The sequence below is a fragment of the Aedes aegypti genome, chromosome 2 (assembly GCF_002204515.2).
Source record: "Aedes aegypti strain LVP_AGWG chromosome 2, AaegL5.0 Primary Assembly, whole genome shotgun sequence".
Classification (NCBI taxonomy): Eukaryota; Metazoa; Arthropoda; class Insecta; order Diptera; family Culicidae; genus Aedes; species Aedes aegypti.
Genome location: NC_035108.1, coordinates 209,866,516 through 209,890,650, shown reverse-complemented (window position 1 = coordinate 209,890,650; position 24,135 = coordinate 209,866,516). Strand labels below are relative to the sequence as shown.

General features: G+C 37.6%; 1 protein-coding gene across 8 annotated transcripts in view; it reads left to right on the top strand.

Moving 5' to 3' along the window:
- The window catches only part of LOC5570721 (BMP-binding endothelial regulator protein), a 261,551-nt gene that overhangs the window by 138,675 nt on the left and 98,741 nt on the right, over window positions 1-24,135 (top strand). The gene's annotated exons all lie outside the window — the stretch shown is intronic.

Genomic DNA, 24,135 nt, shown 5'->3' with positions numbered 1-24,135 from the left:
ATCTTACGATAAAAGATAAATTCTAGGGGTTGTACAATGTACAATACAGAATGTTCTTGTGTAAGTCTGAAAGTCCATCAGGAATTCCCAAACGAATTTTCGAAGTAATATAAACATTTTCTTCAAGAATAAAAATCAGTTAAATAAAAAAAACAATACCATTAAGCATATTTGTACAATCTTCTTAAAAAATACCGACAATATTTGTGTGCTACTCTTCTACGGTTCGACCACAATAATTAAAAATATTTCATCAAAAAAGTTTGATTAAAATTTCTGCAAGTAGAAAAAATGGTTTTTACATTATTTTGTTCCTAGACAACTAGAAGTCGCATAAAAGTTAACGCAATAACTCGTTTATTCATACAATTTACATGAAACCCGCAAAACACGGTGGATAAAATCATCAGTTTGATGAGTTTCCTCGCATAAAACGCTTTTTTCTAAGTTCACTTGTAAATTTTGTTTCGTCCCGTACACTCGTACAAAGTAAGTCGAATCAATCCGTAGCAGCTGTCAAATCAACATTTGTTATCATAAGTTAATTCGCATAAGATCACAAGTTAATTCGGTAGAAAAATTTTACATTCGCATTGTTTGCTATTATTCATCACATAATATATGCAGTAGAGTGGTTCAAAAAATCGTTTTTGCTCCACACCGCTCATTCGATTCTAGATCAAATTCTAAGTGTCCTCCCAAAATTTGAGCTCATTCGGATGAAAACTGAGACTGCACAAGCCGTTTATAGTTTATATGGGAATAACTATGGGAAAACCAAGCAATTCATTCAATCGGTCATAGTGTTTGTCCATGTGCTCTTGGAGATTAGAACTACGTTGATACTGTGAGATACAATCATCAGCTACAACTTTGCCAAAGACCGTTTTTAAATTGGACGCCCCAGTAATTAGTTATTGGTTTTTGAATGAGTTGTAAAACTTTGGCTATAATTATTGGACTGTTCTGCAGGCATCACTGGATATATGCAGTATATTATGTGGATATTATGCACGTATATCGACTCCACTTTTGTATGTAGAAGGCCTTTTAGTGACATCTTATAAGTGAAATTTCGCACATGCAAAGCCTCCAGGTGATTTCGTTATACGTACATTTTGGTTGTCTGTGTTTGCCATAGTATCATGAATCTTCGGAGTTCATGCAAAACATTTTGTAAGATGTTAGATACAAATGCCTTCAGTACAAAATTTTATCCGTTTTAACGCGAACCATTGTCCATCATAAAAGGCGAAGGAAGAAGAACAAGATTTTTTGTAGTAAATCCTACAAATCCTATTTAAGCTTTTCTGTTAAGTATCGTCAGGGATTTCGTCAAAAAATTTAAAAATTCTATGGTGAATTCTAGTTTTTTTTTAGAGGAGTTTAATATTTTTTTCCAAATTCAATAATTCATATTTGTTGAAATTTTTCGATAGCTTTTCTGCATGTTATTGAATATAGATATGGAGTGATTTGTAGAGCTATAGAACAGATTTGTAGAACATGAGCATATATGACCGTACACAGTTAAAAATAATGATGATTACACGTCATGTAAACTTCATTTATGCGATGTAAACATTACGTCATGTAAATTTAAGTCTGAAATCATGTAAATATGTGTTATATGTCATGTAATCACAGAGAATCCTGCTGGATTACATGGCATATAATTGAAGTTTACATGACAAAACATGTAAATATCCATGATTTGCCACGCTCCAATTATGTGCATTATATGTCTTAGAAATTTACACGTTTCGTTCGAACTGTGTACAATTTGTAGTTGCTACTCCGTGATTGACCAGAACAATCGAAGTTGAACAGAGATTTAATGAATGGGGCTTGGGATTAGCTTACTATTCTTCAATATGCACAAATCGAGAGGCCAAATTTTAAAAGTCAATAACAGCGTCGGTCACGTCCTTACAGTCATCGGGGAAGGGAAGGAATGTTAGTTAGACAACCGTTGTTACTAGAGTCCGACTATACCTCTGCATCTTCACAGTTGTCATGGAAAGTATATTGGGTTAGTGGGATAAGGTAAAGATCTGGGAGTCACCAGTGGTTGGTGATGCGATCCATGATATAATCACGCCTAATCGAATTCACGATGTAACTCGACAGTCGCATTGTGAACAAGTGTTCATCACTCGCCCACGCAAGAGCAAGTGATGCGATCAATAGTCAAAGTCGAAGGATCAAACAGAACTCTGAAGTGGTCCTGGAGTAGTTTTTGAACCAAAAGTGGAGAGTATGTTTCGTAAAAAATATGGAGTAATTTCTACATCCTAGCAGAATACCTGATGGAATTCCTGGAGATTTTTTTTGAGAAGTTCAAGAATGAATTGTGAAATTTGTTTAAAAATCTGCAGAAAAAATCGCTAGTGCTGTTAAAACAATATCTCTGTAAAATAACTGGATGAATCTCTGGTGAAAAGCTTTAACGACATCCTAGGGGAAAAATAATATAAGCCCCCAAACAAATTGCTCGAGAAACTTTTCCATTTTGAACGAACAGTTGAACGTTATCCACAATAAATTAAAAAAAATGTTTGATTCTTTTTTCAATTTCGTTAGGAAGGCATTTTTTAAAGAAATTTTGAAAAGTGATTTTCGAGAAAGTTTTGGATGAATGCGGAGAGCAACAACAAATTTATTTTTGACGAAATTCAAAGAAACACTTAGAGGAATTTCTGTAAAAAAATGCCGATAGATCTGCGGAGAATTTCTCTAAGTAATCACTAAGAATATATTCCCAATTGAATCCTGTTTAATTGCTTATGATAATCTAGTATAATATTAGAAAAAAAAATCTTCATTTTACATCATACCATTTTACATCATACCAGGTGATTTAAAATCATTCAATAGTTTTTGCAGGAGGTCCTGAATATTTTTTCTGTGATTGTTAAACAATCCTTGAAGTATTTCTGAGATATGTCCTTCAACATGCGTTGAAGGAACCTGAAGATTTTTTTTTAGGAAGAATGTCGAAAGGGAAAAATGTATAAACTGTAGGTGAACCCTCTGAAGAATGTATGGGAATAAAATCCTTGTTTGACGATCTTTAAGATAATTTTAGTGAGTCTCTTAGAATTTATTGTACAATTTCTTCAAAACATCTTCAGTTATTATAGGTGTTTTAATACAAATTATTAATGAACAGTTGGGTGATATTTAAACTTACAAATGGAATGTATATGCATTAAGTACATAAAGACCATTTTGTATGGAATGTTCCATGGCATTTTTCGACAGCTTACTTGATGGCAAGACGAAGTTTGCCGGGACCACTAGTTGTAAATATATGTACACCAAAAATAATTATTACCATTCGATTTAATTTTAGATCTAACTGAATCAAAATAACGTCACTGAAAATTAATTAAGTGCGAAGAGATAAAAGTATCACTCAAACTCAAAAAAATCCAATGAAAATTGAAACAAGGGACTTATACATTCGAAAAATACGCCAATGGGAAAAATAAGCACTAACAATTCAAACAGCTTCCAATAAAACTTCGAGAAGTTTATTTGTATATAAGCTTAATTTTCGATTTTAATTGGAACATTTTTGACACCTTAGAGATTTTCAGTTTTTTTTTTGGAACATTCTTCTTCTTGGCATTAACGTCCTCACTGGGACAGAGCCTGCTTCTCAGCTTAGTGTTTTTCTGAGCACTTCCACAGTTATTAACTGAGAGCTTTCTTTGCCAAAGTTGTCATTTTCGCATTCCTATATTGTGTGACAGGTACGATGCTACTCTATGCCCAGGGAAGTCAAGGAAATTTCCATTACAAAAAGATCCTGCACCGACTGGGAATCGAATCCAGACGCATGGCTTTGCTTTGTAGCCGCGAACTCTAACCGCTCGGCTAAGGAAGGCCCCATGGAACATATTGAATTCTTTTAGACTTATAATCGTATATAATTGCATTTTTCGATTTTTTTTAAATTGGTGGAAAAATTATTTTTAAATAGTATTTTGCTAATTTTTACTCAAATAAAATTTGTTTCAAATTAATTCGTCATATGTTATTTCTGATGAATATCCTTTTCTTAGGGCATAACAAACTCGTAAACCTAGGAGTGAAGACTAGAATTGTTCTTCAGTACGAAGCAAAAACGTGTCGCAGTTTGATTAAGAGTAAGATGAACCAACAGAAGGATAGGTATTATCAATCATCAAGAGTGGACTAAGTATCAATTCTGTAATCATTTACATTTCAATAGAAATGATGAGTCATAATAATAGTAACTGACTTCTGAATCGGGTATACAAACAGAAGTTGAAAATACGCCTTCAGACTGTTATTTCCCGCGCTTTGAAATCGTAGTCAAAAATTGATGGATGACAGAAAACACGTCCACATTTCTTCGTAATAAAAATGGAATCTGTCGGGTCAAGATATCTGGCCGTCGATTTTGCGATGCTTGATAGTCTTGATTAAGTAATCTGTTCTGACCAAGGACAGCCCATAGATAAAATGACGGAGTGATTATTGTTACAACAGGTTATATCCCGAATGACGGGTTGGCTTATGAGAGGCTTTGATGCTCTTTCATAATCTCAATGAACATCATCATTTGAGGAAGCAAGTTGCTTATAATGGTAGACATCTTGCACGTCATGACGTCTCGAGGAGAAGGCTAATGATATTGATAGCAATTATGGATAATGTTTATTATTAACACTAGCAAATTACATCCACTGGCATCTATGAAGCTATATCTTGGACAACCTTTTTATGACATTTAATCATGATCGTGATTGCTGACACCATCCACAGCACGAGGGGGGAAAAATATCAGAAAACCGGAACTGTCGTCTGCACGTCCAGCTCAACGTTCACTCGTGCAGCAACTTTACGTCGGCAACGCAACGCTCCTTCGCTGATGACTGCTTTTTGCAATTCATCATTTCTTCTTGAAAACACTCATTTCTCCGAACACTCTCACAAAAAGGGGAAATGCGTTGGCGCCATCTAATATTTTCCCCCGCCGGCTGCCAGCCGCTGACCAAAAGACCCATCCATCGATCGTTTCTTCGCATGCCGTTGAATGATGGCCAAAGGCGATGAAATCTATACCCTTGGACCTCGACATCGATTTGCCTTGGGCGGTTACACCTCAGACGAACCTGAATCTGATTAATTGCCACCAGATTCGGCCACCAAACTGATCATTGATTTCTCTGTCCCGGCCATATTAACACCTCGTAAGGCCAGGAGCGATAAATTCTTTTTTCATTTTGTTTTCCTCCCGGCGATGGTGTTGCATTTAGCGATAATTGATATTAAAGTTTAGCATCGTGGAATTCTTGTTGACCTACTTTAAAAACATAGCAAACATTATTTGGGTCAACTTACAACTATTGAGAAAAATTCAATTAGAGGATCTTGTTCCAAAAATTTACTTGATGTATAGTACTGTTAATGTTAAAAAATAATGCAGCAGCAGAAAACATTGTCAAATTTATCTACAACTTTAATATTTATTATATGTATTATAATTCAATTCATGTTTTGAGAAGTAGAAAAATCTTTTTTTTTTAAGTAAATTAAAGGCATCATTAAAAACGACAACTAGGCTGAACATACAAGTTCGCCAGAGTTTTTATTGATTGGAATAATTATGCATCAATACGTGGTTGATTTCGAGTTGCCGTTCAGTTGTTTTGCAATGTTCAATCTACTTAAACAAATCTGTTTGACATTACATTAATAACTTGTTTGAATGTCGGGAGTCTGAATCTTTTCGGATGAAAATATTATCGGGTTGGAAGGTTTTTAGACTTTCCAGGGAATAGAGTATCTTCGTGCTTGGTACATGATGTATGAATCTCTCAGTTAATAACTGTGGAAGTGCTCATAGAATATCATACTCTGTTAAGAAGCAGGTTCTGGGGGAACTAATGCAAGGAAGAAAACAATAGAAAAGGAGATCATTAACTTATAACTACAGAAATTTAGAACTGTGGGAATTTATGAACACTAAGTTGAAGAGGCAGACCAAATTCCAGTGGGAACGTAGTGCCATAAAGCAAAAAAAAAAATAATTGAACGTGTCGCCAATGATCTGCGCACAAAATAGCATAATATACTTATTGAGTCAATTTGTTCAAAGAAAATTACCTTTGTAAAGCAATAATTATCCACATTCTTTTCCCAGCCAAATCGATCAGGATCTACCGAGCGGTCTCCTACTCTTCACAGCCTAGTGGGGCAGTGGATTAATATCGAGCAGCTCGTTTTGTTTCCCTTAATAAATATAAATAGAATAAAGAAACGTAATTAAGGCGTCAGTAATTACCGCACAAATGTGGCTGGAAGCGATCTAATACCGTTTATCCACCGCAAGAGCTTGAATTATTATCTTTATTCACGGGTACACACAGACATCGGTATTAAGCTTTCCCAGCACGAGGGCATTAGAGGGGGGTGGTTGCTTGATTCGATCTCTTAGCAAACAGACATACAGACACAGAGAGGGCAGGCCGATTGCGTTGTTTGTCTATTAGCGGATTATGAAAAGTAGCAGCAACAACAGCAATAGGGGAACTTGGGGTAGTTTGCCTATATGGAAAAAACGCGACACTCAGAACGACATGTTTTGAAACGCATTTTTTCATTCCAAATTATATAAGCATATCGTAAGGATGCTTTTAGGCTTTTGCATGGGGCTAAAATTCGAATGACTGCCAAAAGTTCAAGTCCTTGGTTAGTGTCCCTGGCTGAAAGTCTCTTTAATAAAGATAACAATAATAATGTAGGCATTAACGTCCCCACTGTGACAAAGCCGGCTTCTCAGCGTAGTGTTCTAAAAGCACTTCCACAGTTATTAGATGAGAGCTTTCTTTGCCAAAGTTGCCGTTTTCGCATTCGTATATCGTGTGGCAGGTACGATGATACTCTATGCCCAGGGAAGTCAAGAAAATTTCCATTACGAAAAGATCCTGGACCGATCGGGAATCGAACCCAGACACCTTCAGCATGGCTTTGCTTTGTAGCCGCGGACTCTAACCACTCGGCTAAGGAAGACCCCGGACTTTACGTTTAAAACATAACAAAATATTTTTACACAAGTATATATAGCAAACTTGTAGCCAATATGTTGAAGGTTCACTATGTGGTATATTTATTATTTTTCAACTATTATAGTATTTCTTAAAATATTTATTATTTCACTAAGGTCGAATTTTTTCCCCACCTTACTCTAAGCCTGGGTGAAACGGCTATAATGCGACATTTATTCGAATTTTAATGAGCTTTTCCTTTAAAAGGCATCAGTGCGAACCTTTTGAGAAACGATTGAATTGAAAAACCATATAGCCTGCATTCGATTGGTCCTACGCAGGCGTTCTACGCATATTCCCGCGGTCCATAAGGTTTACATAGAACATGGGACAAGTAGGCGTAGAAGGGCAGTACGGTCCTCTTTATATCTTAACCAATCTTATGTGAGAACTTATTTGAGAACTATTTGTTTGATATCTACTTCTTGAGGTTTGAAACGGTTTAGTACTCTACTAAACTATGGCATATTCTTCTGGGCATTAGGTCCGGGTGGCCACATTCAATATATTCTACTATATGGTCCCAAAATTTCCATTAAAAATGTTGAATATCGAATAGACGTGTACGTGTAAATTGGAACTTTTTCCATCCATCATGTAATACAATCATCGTATAATTAGCTTATCCAACTTGACATCATCGGATTGGGAAAGCGTTTTTTTTCTATTTGATAGAAAGCATGTTTGTCTATCAGATCATGATAAAAAAAACAGCTTGTAATAATATCTTTCACAGCTATAATCACTTTCTTTCTTAGCATACGCGTTTAGCCCCCAATTCCCCTACATAGGCGCTACTACCCGAGATCGGAATTACGTCGACGGACGGTGCCTGACGGCTGCTGGAGAACAGAGCTACCGCGTAAAATCAATCGGCTAAATGTCAGTTTGGTGTGGCTATACAATTTAATTCAACCGGCTTCCTTCCCAGACAAAAGAAAAAAAAAGACAGACAGACATTCAGCGACAAGTTGCGCGACGCCATGCATCGAAAGCTGTGGCGACAACGACTTGGACGACCGGCCGGCGGACGCCTCAAGGTGCTAATGATTTTGCAGAAGGGTGCAATTTCCATGCGAAAACCCCTGAACCCGATCGAAATGTTCGGATTGATCCTCTGCGTTTGGTGTTCGGGAGCCATCAACATAGGGTGCAGAGCTACTTGGGCACTTCCATGATTCACTTTGGCATGGGGGGTTTTTCTCGGCCGAATTTTCTGAAACGTTGCAATCTGAAGCATTGTAGTCAAATATGAGCTTGATAGCTTTCAAAAAACCCCACTGCCAAAGTGAATCAAAAGTGCCAAGAATAGGATCCGGCTCCCTATACAGAAAATTTTAAATACACAAATTGCACGGGGAATCTAGTAATCTTCTCGATTAATATTAAGCTTTGATAATGTATGTTGTACCGAAAATGAGCACCTCTAAATATATTGCAATCATCTCTTGTCCCATAGTTTCAATGAATTGTTTCTACTACTGAAGATAGTTGAAGTCGATGGGTACGACAGAACGGTCGTCTGCTCGTACTTTTGAATAAACGGTTGAATTGAGTTGTTCGTTTTTCCAATGCAGTGTCCGAAAACTTAAGAGAAGTCCTGGCTAATTTGGTTCTATTTCCCGGAGAACAACATATATATTGTGCAAAAATCTAACGTCCATTAAGAATATACTTTATTTGTTATAGATTTATTAAAATGCCTTATATAAAATACTAAAAGAGAATAGTGAAAAAGGATGTGTATTCTCAATATCCCAATTTAAACATTTCCTTTGTTACACGACTCGATCGTAATATGCAAACACTTTTGACATATAATGCACATAATTGGAGCGTGGCAAAGCATGGATATTTACATGATATGTCATCTAAACTTTAATTATATCTCATGTAATCCAGCAGAATCCTGTGATATTACTATATATATATTACAAATTTACATGATTTTGTATTTACATCCCATAAATAAAGATTACACGCAATTCTTCATTATTTTAAACAAAGTAGGGAGCCGGATCCTATTCTTGGCACTTTTGTTCACTTCGACAGTGGGGTTTTTGAAGGCGACAGAGCTCGAATTTGGCCACAATATGAATCGTACCCGAGCAGGCAAAAAAAGCTTAGGCATGACAAATTTTGATATGAATTGCTAAATGAGATTAACTTGATAGATATAGCGTTAGCGTAGTTACGGTATACTTCGTAGATTGGATACTAGCAACATTCATGTTTCTTTTTAATAATCTCATCCTGACTACTTTCAAGAACAAGGCAGGGGAGTATACCTTGTTCAAATCATAAACAAGAATACTAAAAGCATGAATATCGCTATTCCCGGCCACGCCCATCTTTACCGTAACTTGGGATAGGGGAAGGAAATGTTGATGTAGCACTTACTTAATGAGAGGCCACCGACTCAGCGACACCCTCATAAGTGCTACGGAGTTGGAGGTTGGGGAAGGTATATTGTCAGGATTCGCCTAGAAAGCTGGCGATAGACCATAAATATTTGTGTTTAAGCGTTTTCAAATTAATCTTTTGAATGCCGGCAATCAAAAGAGAAAACAATAGCTTATTTACAGTATAAATAGTATTTCGCGAAATGCTTGTCGATTGTGCAGTAATATTTTTGCTCAATGACCAGTAAAAAGCAAAACCGATCCCTCCAGGGTCATCGGATTGTATAAAATAACGATACGCGTTAAAAAAATCACGCCTATTGAAAACCCGTACTGTGCCCATTGAAAAACTGTACTGGGTGGTACTGTATTTTTAGATAATCGAAAAACGAAAGGAAGCGCGTTCGAACTAAACACCCTAGGATAACACAGTCGGTTTTTCTGCTCAAAATTATACGAAAAGCAGAATCGATCCCTCCAGGATCATCGAACGGTTAAAAAGCATCCACGACCGATTGTTAGTTGCGTAACACCCGCCCGGACAGAATGCGCAATCTGAACATAATTATCAAACTCCGAAAATAGCATTTTCCGTTCAAGAAACGATCAGAAGTTCCACGACGCGGACAAAAACGATCCGGAAGGCTCACAAAAGAAAAAGTATCATACTGGGACAAACTCACCGGATTGATTCTCTAAATTTATGTGCTGCCTGTCACTTCCGGATGGTTCGGTGAACTTAGGGCAGCCAAAAACCAACAGTACTGAGGACACAAATCAAACAAATCACTTTTTAATTTTTCACTTTTCACTATTCCATTTCTGAATGTAAAAACTTTCCTGCTTGGGCTTCACGAAGCACTACCCAGCAAGACACTCCAAAACAGGAGAAAAAAATAAAAAATCTGCGGCGACGAAAACATGCGCGAAACCGTGAGCCAAATCTATCGGACGACGCAAAACCGAACTGTCCTGCTTGGGCTTCATGAAGCACTACCCAGCAAAACGCTCCAAAACAGAAAAAAAAACAAAAAAAAAAAAAAACTCTCGAGCGACGAAAACACGCGTGAAACCGTGAGCTAAATCTATCGGACGACGCAAAACCGAACTGTCCTGCTTGGGCTTTACAAAGCACTACCCAGCAAGACGCTCTAAAACAGAAAAAAAATCTCCAGCGACGAAAACACGCGCGAAATCGTGAGCAAAATCTATCGGACGACGCAAACCCGAAATGTCCTGCTTGGGCTTCACGAAGCACTACCCAGCAAGACGCTCCAAAACAGGAAAAAAAAAACAAAAAAAAAAACTCCAGCGACGAAAACACACGCGAAACCGTGAGCTAAATCTATCGGACGACGCAAAACCGAACTGTCCTGCTTGGGCTTCACGAAGCACTACCCAGCAAGACGCTCAAAAACAGGAAAAAAACAAAAAACAAAAAATCTCCGGCGACGAAAACATGCGCGAAACCGTGAGCTCACAGAGAGATTAACTTGATAGATATAAGACATAAAAGATTTGGAAATAATATCTAAAATTTACTCCTGGAACAACATTGGTATATCATATTTAGCTTTTGTAAGATCTGACCAATATCTGCGAGCTATTCTTTAGATCTGCAAGCATTAAATTTTGCTATGGGTCAGAAGTTTCAGGAACACAATTTTGGTATTATATCTGATCTTTTATCTCTTATGTCACTCAAATCAAATCACGTTCTGATTGCAAGAACTTAGTTTCTACTCGGGCACTGATGCGCTTCTTATGGTAATATTTCTGGCAATTCATCGGAGAAAAAATCCCATGTCATGGAAGTGTTCAAGAGGTTCTACACCCTATATTCATTTTCAAATACACATTCGTTCTTAAATATTTTCTTCTCACTGTCTTAGAAACGATGCTTCCCTGTGAATAATTGAGTAACTTCATTAAAGTCTCGAACTATATTTTCCCTCAGGACCGTCCATTATTTGAAAATGACGCATGGTTGCTTCCCATTTATGAATGACAATAGTTTAATCAGCTATTTGACAATGTAAAGAGTTGATCATCAATGTTATCTTCTTTTTTCGATCATCCTAAGTAACGGTTGTTCCGATAAGTCAAGATTTGCTTTTCTGGTTGTCAATTTTACAAGAGACCCCTAATTCATATAATATTATTATTATTACCACTGCTCCCACACAAAAGGGTTCGTATTGTGAGCTCCCTGGTAGTGGATGCAACTAAGAATTAAATGACAAATAAACAAACAAGCGCGAAATAAAATCAAACAACTGTAATACAAAGGTGTGGTACAAAAACAAGAAAAGGAATATAACTAGGATCCATCGGAAATAAGCTTTCCTTTGAAGCATCCATTTCTGAGAAAACCTATTCACTAGAGAAATTGGTATGTTTAGGCGTTAAATAAATCTTAATAATAATTCGAGTGATTGAAAGTTATGATAATAGCAATAAAAAGTTGAATTTGTGCTACAGCACATATGCAATAATGTCACCTTTATAAGGTTGATACAATTTGGTTTTAAAAGTATCACGATTATTGATCTGTTTCAGGTAAATATCCCGGGAGGGAATTGTATTTCAGAGGACCGAAATAAGATAATTTTGTTTGTCAAAAACTAGTCCGTGATCTCGATTGCACTAAGTTATTAGCTTGTCTTGTGTTGTATATTTGTATACTATCAATCTGACTTTTGTCTACATGAATTGAAACTAAATCCCATATTAAGTCCGAGCTCCTCACACGCGAAACGAATTGGTTGGACGAGCCATCGAAGTCATAGAGATCTTCAAACATAGAAAATAAACGGATCATCGACGTAAAAGGCTCGTTACTTCCAAAAGCAGTACGATGAAATCTTTGCGCCGCTAAATAGAGCCCTTGGAGCACGGAAATTCAGCATCGAGAGCAATCGGGAGCAGTCAACTTCGCCGTTCATGAGTTTGGCTATAAAAGCAACTTGTTGGGTTCTGCGTCGACGATCCAGCGTATCCAAATCAAGCAGCCTACAGCGATCCGAATATGGCGGCAGATTCAGCGGATCTCGCCAAGGAAGATTCCGCAGTGCTAGTCGGATAAACTTCCGTTACACGCTTTCTAATCTCAAGCTCCACGATAGTTGATGAGGGGCCCACACTACAGCAGCACTCTCTAAAACAGGTCGTATGAGTGAGCAATAAAGAGCTTTCAGACAATGCGGATCAGTGAAATCCCGGGAGATTTTTGCTATAAATCCCAGCTTACGGTTAGGTTTTGCAATTACATTGGATCGATGAAGATTAAACGTGTGTTGTGGTCCAGCAAGACTCCCAAATCGCAAAAACTATCGGCTGTCTTAAGAACGACGAAATTTACAACATAATTGTGCATAATCGGTCGAGTTATTCGATAGAACGACACAACTTTACATTTGTGTACACTCAGCGTCATACGGTTCCGTCTACACCAATCAACAAACATATCCAACAAGGCTTGCAGACGAACGCAGTCTTCCACTGTGCGTACGACAAAGTACAACTTAAGATGGTCAGCATATGCAAGCCTGCAACCATGCCCTAGAAGCAGCATCACGTCGTTGAAATTTAAAAGAAATAGGATTGAACCCAGGTTACTGCCCTGCGGCACTCCAGACATACTTGTAAAGCTCGACGACATACAAGAATCGCAGCGTTCTTCCGGTTAAATAGGAGAGTAACCGCACCTAGTTTGTATATTTTCACCAGCAGAGTAGTTAATTGTATCGAACGCTGCTTTAAGATCAGTATAAATCACGTCGACTTGAGCACCATTTTCCAATTGTTCAAAGCAGGTCGTTGAAAAGTCAAGCAGATTCGTCGTCACTGAGCGTCCAGGCATGAAGCCATACTGATCAATGGAAAAATAGCCTTTGGCTTGCGCCAATATAACATCGCTCACGATCATCTCGAATACCTTCGATGCAGTTAAAAGGCTAGTGATACCTCTGTAGTTAATTACATCCCGTTTCTCGCCCCTTTTATGTACCGGAACCAGGAATGACGGTTTCCAAATCGCGGGGAAAGTCGAATCACCAAAAGATTGATTGAAAATCCGGCATAGTGGCTCAGCCAAAGCACTCATGCATCGACAATATACGGCTGAAGGAATACCGTCCGGACCAGGTGAAGAGGTGCATTTCAATTTTCTGGCAGCTTGCGAGATCATGGCAGGCGTAATTTGGAAAATATCCAGATCTAAAAGGTCCCTAGGGACATCTTATACAGCAGAATCCACCTCAGATGGGGATGCGGGTTTCGCATCGAATACAGATGAGAAGTGGGCGGCAAAAAGTTCTAATTTCTCCAAAGGTGACGAGGAAAACACTCATCGGTATGGTCGAGCTTTTCCTTTTGGAATTCACGTAGTTCCAAAACTGTTTTGGATTTCGCTGAAGGTTTGATTGTACTCGCAACACATATGACTTGTAAAGAGGTGATTTGAGTTCCCGATACTCATCACATGCGTGATGAAAGCTGTGTACATTTTCAAGCGATCGGTGGCGATGGAGTCTACGTTGAAGAGCATTGCGACGTCGTTCCAGGTTTCTCAAAAGCGGAGTGCCCCATACCGAAGAGACCGCAGGGCGACGAGTTGGACTATGATTGGCTGATGTAAGAACAAAATTATGATGCAAGTTTTGGTCTTTAAGTATATCATACATAAATGAAACGATTGCAGTTCGCATAGACAACGTATGGGTAGGATACTGTGCAATGTGTTACCAAAAAGATGAACCGTAGGATAGAGCAGTGGTAAACTAAATATAATTGTGGAATTTACGGCTAAGCACTCTTGGAATGATTAAAACGAGTTTTGTTTCAACCCAACGTTTCGACACGGGGATTGTGTCTTCCTCAGGGGAGCTGTAATTTGTTCAATTGTTAATAGTGTTTTACACATTTGTGTTATATGACTTACATTAATTTGTCGTTTTTTGTCTAGTGTTTGGTCTAACTTTAACTGTCCTATGTTTAAATCATCGTTGGTACATGCTGTGAGATGGATATTGTTCGTTATTACTTGTCCAAACATTATAAAATAGTACAACTAAATTTTTTGAAAAAGGTCTTACACTATTCGGAACCACTTTCAATTTACGTATTTCTTGTTTGGCAAATGGCACAATTTTTCCCTTTTGCTCAACCCTCCTCATGTGGCTCGTTTCATTTGCTTGATGAAGTGCCCTATCGGAATAATCTAACTCTCGTCTAAATTATCTTCTCTGATTGTTTCGTTTTTTCTACTGGTGTTCTTTATGCTATGAAGTACTCCTGCATATGTTATACTTAGGTTATCTATGTCTGTTCGTTTGTTGACTGTGTTGTTGGTGTTGGTAATGTGGCACATTTCAAGGAATGGTAGTGTGGATTGTTTGTGGTTGTGATCTATAATTTTAGTTTGTTCTAGATTGAACCTGTGATTGTGTTCGATGCAATGTTCAATTAATGCTGTTGTCGTTTCTATAAGTGTGGCTTTTGCTGCTCTAGTATTAGTGTTATTTTCGTCCATCAGTTTGTTCAATTTGTTTACATTTGATTTATGGCCAGCTAATCTTCGGCGTAAATTATTCCTAGTCATACCTATATAGCAGCTATTGCAGTCATTACAGGGAATTTTATAGATTACATTATTAATTTCGTCTTTTTTTACAGGATCTTTCACTTTGGTGTGTAGTTTGTTGATTGTTTGATGTTGTCTGGCAGTTACATAAATGTTTGGATAGTCTTTAGAGAGGATTTTCGTGATTCGTTGGGATAATGCTGGTATGTATGGAATTGATCTGTAGGTCTTTTCTTGTGTCGTTTCAGGTTGGTCAACACACAACCGATCCAGAAAAGCCACAATTCAACTGACGACATCGATTCCGACCATCGCATCAATCAAACAGGACCCACGATCAATCATCAAATGACCAATAGATCTAATTATGAAACCGTTGACCAGCAGACCATCTCTCAACAAGACCAACCTGAAACGACACAAGAAAAGACCTACAGATCAATTCCATACATACCAGCATTATCCCAACGAATCACGAAAATCCTCTCTAAAGACTATCCAAACATTTATGTAACTGCCAGACAACATCAAACAATCAACAAACTACACACCAAAGTGAAAGATCCTGTAAAAAAAGACGAAATTAATAATGTAATCTATAAAATTCCCTGTAATGACTGCAATAGCTGCTATATAGGTATGACTAGGAATAATTTACGCCGAAGATTAGCTGGCCATAAATCAAATGTAAACAAATTGAACAAACTGATGGACGAAAATAACACTAATACTAGAGCAGCAAAAGCCACACTTATAGAAACGACAACAGCATTAATTGAACATTGCATCGAACACAATCACAGGTTCAATCTAGAACAAACTAAAATTATAGATCACAACCACAAACAATCCACACTACCATTCCTTGAAATGTGCCACATTACCAACACCAACAACACAGTCAATAAACGAACAGACATAGATAACCTAAGTATAACATATGCAGGAGTACTTCATAGCATAAAGAACACCAGTAGAAAAAACGAAACAATCAGAGAAGATAATTTAGACGAGAGTTAGATTATTCCGATAGGGCACTTCATCAAGCAAATGAAACGAGCCACATGAGGAGGGTTGAGCAAAAGGGAAAAATTGTGCCATTTGCCAAACAAGAAATACGTAAATTGAAAGTGGTTCCGAATAGTGTAAGACCTTTTTCAAAAAATTTAGTTGTACTATTTTATAATGTTTGGACAAGTAATAACGAACAATATCCATCTCACAGCATGTACCAACGATGATTTAAACATAGGACAGTTAAAGTTAGACCAAACACTAGACAAAAAACGACAAATTAATGTAAGTCATATAACACAAATGTGTAAAACACTATTAACAATTGAACAAATTACAGCTCCCCTGAGGAAGACACAATCCCCGTGTCGAAACGTTGGGTTGAAACAAAACTCGTTTTAATCATTCCAAGACTGCTTAGCCGTAAATTCCACAGTTAAAATAAACAGTCGATTGCTCCACTAAATATAATTTTTAAATATCGATTTTGTAGGACTCGGAGTTTTTTATGTTTGGATTTATTATGAGGTATTGAAAAAGAGAATTTAATGTGATTTTCCCTAGTGTTGAATCCAACTGAAAGCCAAGATACTTGATCGTAGACACCTACTCAATAATGTCTGTTCCGAAACATGGATTAACACGGTTTTAAAGTTTTTTTTCCGTGGACTATGGAGCAGCATATATTTTGTTTTAGAAAGGTTTATGGATAACAAGTTAGTATTAAAATAGCGGATTAGGGTTTGCAAGTCCTGTTCAATGCAGATGATTACAGAATTACTATCAGCGTCAGGGTAAAAAATGGATGTATCATATGCGAACAATCTTGGTGCACTACTAAATGATAACCAATATCATTTATATACGAAAGAAACAATAGAGGGCTTATGTTGCTCCCTTGTGGCACCCCGACGTTAACTGTACGCAAAGAGCTTTTAACACCGTCAATAGCTACAAACTACTGCCTATCTTTGAAATAGCTTCGAATGAATTCATTCGCAGTACCCCTTATTCCATTCAACCCTAGTTTAAAAAAAAGCATATTGTGGCCCAGCTTATCGAACGCGTTTTTTTTTAAATCGATAAAAAGCTCTCCTACAATACATTTGCAATGAATTTAATCAATAAGGAAATCTATTAGCTCTACTACGGTCGATGGGGTGCTGCCTTCTCTAACCTCGCACTGATATTTGTATAAAACATCGTGTAAAAATCTCTTATTCTGTTATCTAGAAATTTTTCAAAGATTTTATTGAACGCAGATAGAGTGGATCGCTCAATATAATTACAGGGATCCTTTACGTCACCCGATTTATGAATTGGTACAATTTTAGCCACCTTCAGGCAGTTTGGGTAGACCCCAGAGTATATTATTTGATTAAACATAGTTGAAAGAATATCTAACAATTTTTGGATATTGTCTTTCAAAATACAAGTTGGAAAATCATCAGGGCCATTACTTTTTTTAGTATCTATTTCTTTTATAATAAGAAAAACTTAATTTACATTTGTAGATTGTTGAAAAATAGAGTGATTTAGGTGACGCATATTATCAAGAGGATTTAAGTCTGTTTGACTCGGAATAATATCAGCTTGTTCAGTTCCAACAGTTGAGAAATACTCATTTAGCGCCTCTCATGATTCGATATTATTATTTCTGGACAAACATTTCAAAAGGGCACATCGACATTAAAACATTGGCTTTGCAAGCCGCTGTTGAGCCCAATTCAACTCGATTACGCTCACCAATACCATTATCAGGAAGAGCTAACACCAATCTTTCCGATAGTGGGGTTAGTTTGCGTGGGCGGGCTAAAAAGGGCTCAACAGCAACGTTTCTAAAAAAAACCCAAGACCTCTTGGGCCCTTTTCTAATGTTTGTCCAGATTTGTTTGGATACCATCGACATTCAAGTTTATGATGTTTTTTTGTTTCAAACGACCCATAATTTCATTCAAATTTTTCCACAACTTAGAATTACTTGTACACAGTTTTACAAGTCTTTTTCGAGACTTCTACTCTTTTGGTAAAGTGTTTTTAATTTTTTTCAAATATTTCTTTTTAAGTTTTATGAGTTGCCAAGATCAAAAGTGAGCCATGGACAGTATTTGGACTTAACATTTACAATTTGAACTTTTTCCATCGTACAAAGAGATAACATTTCACTATATGTTTTGATTATGGCAAACAAAGAACATAATCTAAACAAACAAATTGATTCAAATAATTATTGAACATCCACCGTAGTTTGCGTTCGTCCTCATTTTTGTTGTGATCGAACGATCTTTTACACAAGATTACATGAAAGATGAGACAACAATCAGATGGTCGCTTACTTCAGTGTAAATCGTATCATGACGAACATTGGGCGTGTCATTTTTTGCTGATAAAATGATTAAGAATATTGTTGCATGCTGGACGTGTGGCAAATGAATTTGAACATACAAAATCATAAGATTCCAAAAGGTTTTGTAGCGATGGACAACATTATTGCTGAACAAGTTCATTGGTATATTCATATTAGACTGGCCCAGCTTAGTATGAGAGAAAATTAAAGTTGTATAATTCCACGGGGCACCGTCCAGAATTATTCCTTAGAGTTAGAAGAAGACTTCCTGAAAGATTCAGCTCATTTGGTCGTTCTATGAGCTGGCGCATTTGAATTGAAGTTAATATGGGATTTTAGGCTCAAACATATGGGATTGAGTGCATCATATAATGTTTGGTTCAGGAAAATCGTTGATCGCGTACAATTGCACCCAGAATGTCAAAAACACTACCTGATACCATAGCCAACAATATTGTAGAAGGTTGTATCATGATTAAAATTGATAAAGTTGGTGTTTTAACTATTTGAAGTAGATTTGCTAAGCTCATGCTATACTGCTTTGTATTTCCTCAACATAGCCACTAAGCGCATCATAGCCACCTATGACGCTGGGCGAGCTGCTGCACAAGGCACATGCCTATATGTGACTGTACGGGAGGCTGATTTAAGCCTAACTTTCAATAACTGAAATGTTAATGAAAACGTGCTTAAATCTAGATACAACCTTCTGCAATTATGTACATTAGGGTATCAACTAGTAAGTTTGTCATTCTGGGCTCTATTGAACGCGATCAACTAGTATACGGATCGAAACAGTGACATTGGGTCAATTCTCAATATATTTGGAACGAATATTCCATACAAACTTCAAATTGAATGCGCCAGCTGGCGGAGCAACCAATCGAGTTGAAATTTTGTGAGCACTTTTTTCTTACCCTAAGGCACATATCTAGGGGGTGCCCCGTTGAATTTTTCAACATTTTTGTTTTAGGGCCAGTCTAATTCATATCACCTACAATGAAACATGGTTTACGACGACAGTGCCTTGGAATGAATTGAAACTGCCGAAACTCGGAGCAATTTTGCAAGTAAAATGCTCTCCTTCTTCAGTGTCTAGTTTGAAACTGAATAAGAGTAGGATTTAGTTAACTCAATTTATCACCTATAAGATTTCGCATTAGCGTGTAGTCTGTGCTTTCTCGCCATTGACGATTCTAAACACATATACACCGATTTGTGTTTACACTGCTGCGCCACGAGACGTCAAGTAATCATTAGGAATTTGTGTGTATGCGGATGATCCCAAAGCGGAGTATTATGATCACTTTTATGAAATTTTGTTTCAGATTTGAGGTAGATCAAAAAGGCGTCGTCCACAAATAACAAACTCTTCATGGGAAGGGAGACGAAAAAATGACAAAAATGAAATTAATCATACAAAAACCGTTTCGAAGCGGAGATAGAATCGAAAGTCTCTGTTTTCAGCGTTGCGCCATAAATCGACGCTACCTAAAAGTAATTTTTTTACTTATGTCGACTGAAAATCTCAGTACAGCAGTATCTACTGTTTTTGTTGTTTGATTCTTTATTAAGGTGAATTTTAGCACTTTGAGATATGGCTATTCCTTCAGTTGACTAGAAGCACCGGAAAGCTACCCCAAAGGAATATTAGATGGACATCTCACGGAAAAAGGGTAAGGAAGGATGGCCTTTGAGCCCAATCGAGGGGTCTCAACATTATGGCTTTTTAACAATTAAAATGGTTATTCTGACTCACCGCTAACAGCGGTTTCCTCCGGCTTAGCTGGCTCAGGAAGCCGGTTAGCCGAAGGCTGGAACGATGTAAGTATGATAGGCAAACAGTTTCAACACTATACAAATCGCACTCGCTCTACCCGCGTGTGTAGTAACATGAGATGGATGGATATGGGTTATGAAAGAGGTCTGCGTGGTCTGTTGGGATTTGAATTCTTAACTTGTAACCAACTCAGTTATTGGGTCACCAAGTGGCTCGGTAGCTTAGTTGGTAAAGCGCTCGTCTAGCATACAAGAGTCCTGGGTTTTCAAATCCCAACCGAGCAATCGGATTTTTTTCATAATTTCACCCATAATTTGTCTATCTTTACCACGCGTAATGAGTTAATTAATTTTACAAATTTCAAAATTTTTGTATGGACAAATGATCATAGAGGGGGGTTTGGAAATCCTAAATAAATGGCTACGTGGTTAATGGACAGGCCCTATTCTAATTCAGAAGTGCTGAACAGAGCTTCAGAAATTTGAATAAATGGTTGTGTTTTCACTACCCATCTCCATACACCGCCGAACCATAACCGCATAACCCTAACCAACCTGAGGCATTGCTTTAAATAGGAAATCCAATCGCAATCGTTACATGCCACACGAGCATCCAGGCGCCACTGTATCAAGTGATTTTCCGATCGTTTGGCGCCATCTTGAAAATTCGCATATCAGTGGATATAATGATTCGATAGTGAGAAAAAATAACACTCTCTTCGGTCGCTAGAGGTAAGTGATTGACATAGCAAACTGCTTATAAAATATGTTAATTGATCAAAGATTGTGAAGGGGGGGGGGGGGGGTAAAATTATAGACAACACTCACGTAACAGCACTAGGCGTAGCAAATTGCTCCTACAGTGGGTATATTTTATCGTATCTGGGCTCTGGCACGCCGTTTTAAGCGCAATCCAAACGGAAGTATGTCGTTTAATGTTTTCGGTCGCCAGACGCCGTATTTTTGCACCATTAGCTCCCGGCTAGAAATAATAACCACCGATTCAAGAAACTATAAGTGAGCGTCCGGAGGCCACAACTGCCGGATTAACTCTTGGGTCTGGCTCCAAGTGCTGGATAAGCCTTTTAGTTTGACATAAATCCTTACCGAATGTTTTATTGCTTATACCGAAGTTCTAACAGCCAGAGTCATCACATATTTTAATATTCATTCTTACACTCTCTCGAAGAGTTTCCTCCCAACAATAAATGTATTTAATGTCATGATAAATTTCACTTGGGAAACTTCACAGCCACATTATTGATTGTAACCATGGCTTTGGAATGGTATGGATCGTCCTTCTACGAATATAAAATCTTCCCCACAGTTGCTCTTATGAATGGATTTTTGAGCTGCATTGAATGCTTCTCGGAAGCTTATGTATTTTCGATGCGGTACAAGCTCATTTCGAAGCTCTTCTTCCATTGTAGGGGAATTAGGGGCATAATGGACACGTTAAGCAAATGTTCGTTTTAAGACCCTTAAATGGCAATGTTTTTAATTTACCCCCGGCTAGTTTTCAAGTTTGATGTTAGTACGACGTGCCACATTCATTCATAGTGATAAAAATCATATCATATGTCAGAAAAGCGAGATAGAAAATTGGGTCGAAAACAAGGCTGGTAAAAAGGTATCGGGGCGAAATGAACACCTGTATGAAATTTAGTTATTCCAATATATTCAATAACTGTCAATCATTCCGATATGCAAAAGGACTCTCCCTCAATCATAATAGCTAAAAAGAACCTTTCTGGGTTCGTTACTTTGCTCAAAAATTAGATTCTTCCACGGTCTTGCTTATATGCCAACTTGAAACTGAGAAAAATTTTAAGTTAAATTTTAAAGAACAATTGAAGCAAAAAATATTTTTTTTTTACCGTCAAGCATTTCAAATGCATTAAAGATTTCATGCAGTGAATGAACTTTTGATGAAATATGTGTATTATCAGATATTGAGAGGGTGTCCATTTCGCCCCGTATGTTCATTATGCCCCTAATCCCCCTACATTTCCCATCTACAACTTTACGCTTTCACTGCAGTTATCATCTTAGTTTCGTCACAGGCCAGCAGCTTTCGTCGAAGAGAGCACTTAGAGTTCGCATGTGGTATTGAAGCACAAAACCTTCATCGACTACGACGACGACATGGAATGCTACTCCGTTTCGGTCACAAAGAGATACACATTATGGGATTGTAAGAAATGCAGCTGCCTGGTTGGACGCGATTGGAAGATGAAATGGATTTTTTCTTAGAGAAACACGACAAATGCTCCTTGAAGCATTAACTTGGATATATGGATTCGTTGATTTATTGTAGGTATATTAAGATATATAGTTTGAGTTAAAAAGTATCTTCTTCTTCTTCTTTATGGTATTACGTCATCACTGGAACAAAGCCTGCTTCTCAGCTCAGAGTTCAATGAGCACTAACACAATTATTAACTGAGACTTTGTTTGCCAAATTTGCCATTTGCGCATCGTTTGACAGGTACGATGATACTCTACGCCCAGAGAAATCAAGGAAATTTCTATTACGAAAAGATCCTGGACCGACTGGGAATCAAACCCAGGCACCTTCAGCATGGCTTTGCTTTGTAGCCGTGGACTCTAACCACTCGGCTAAGGAAGGTCCCTAAAGGACTCAAAGGACAAAAGGTTCATTGTTTAGGTACAGACAAAATTTGTACTTTCAGGCATGGCTTCGATTGGTCTTTACCTTAATTAAAGTTGATTTTTCTTAATCTACTGGATTTGTTGTTTAATAATTTCAAAGAAGAAAAAATGTTGATTCCTATTTTGTTAGTTTTTGTAAAGCAGAGTCCAAGAAAAATTCAGAAGTGAAATTTTCAATTGCTATGCACATTTTAAATAATCATTTATTGTTGAGTAGAATTGAAAAACAAAATCAAATTAGCTATTCTAGAGGGATAGTAGCCTTGTCCAGTCGAGGTTCTATACCATTATTGAAACCATTCCTAACAGCAAAAAGTTCATAATTGAAAATTCAATCCTCAGGAATGAAATCATATGCAACCAGTGTGTCTGAGAAAGGCCCAAATGTGCATCCGTTACTGCTGAGCCCACAGTAACTTTTTTCCAGCACGGCAGTAAACCAGGTTCCGCAGTACGACAATGTATCCAACTGGCATCCTGGGGTGCAGTTGTGTACTCTGTGACAGTTGTATCCGGTCCTGGTAGTGCTAGCTGGCGAGAGCTTCCGTGGGAAAAACAACTCTTGGCAGCCGATCAAATCCGGCCAACGAACGAATGTAAGAACCACGATGGCTTTACATTATCAACTTGTGTGTACGAGTTATAAAGCTCTTCGTTTATTGCCATGTTTCATCGACAATGACAGATGCTTTTCGTGTCATTCGAACTTCTTTCCCTTGTGTTCTGCTTGGGTGTTTGTTGTATTACGCATCGTAAAGATAAATGGGGAACTACTGAAAGGAAATCCTGGTACAAAGGAGAAGTGGCTGCGCTAGTATGTTACTAGGGTAGAAAATGACAATATTCGAAGACTTATGCGACGGGAAACGATAGAAGCTCCAGAAACTAGTGGATTTCGTTTACTGGTTGAAACTAGCCGTGGCGAGGTAAAGCAATTTTCTTGATTGAATGTTCAAAGCGATAAATCAGGATATAAAATAGCCAATGTTCAATGTAAAACATTAACTTACGCATACTAGGGTTTCGTATGTCAGGAAATATATTTCAGTCTCCCGGGATTCCAGCGAAGCAATATTTTAATTTGATTTTCCATACAAAATAATCAACTTTGGAAGCCCAGATCTGAGTTGTTCATTACCGATTTCTACAGTTCATTCGACATAATTTTGATATCAACGTATATTTTAGCGATTAAAATGAGTGTTTGAAAATTTCTCCGAAAAATTGGAAACCATAAATCGAACCGAAGAAAAG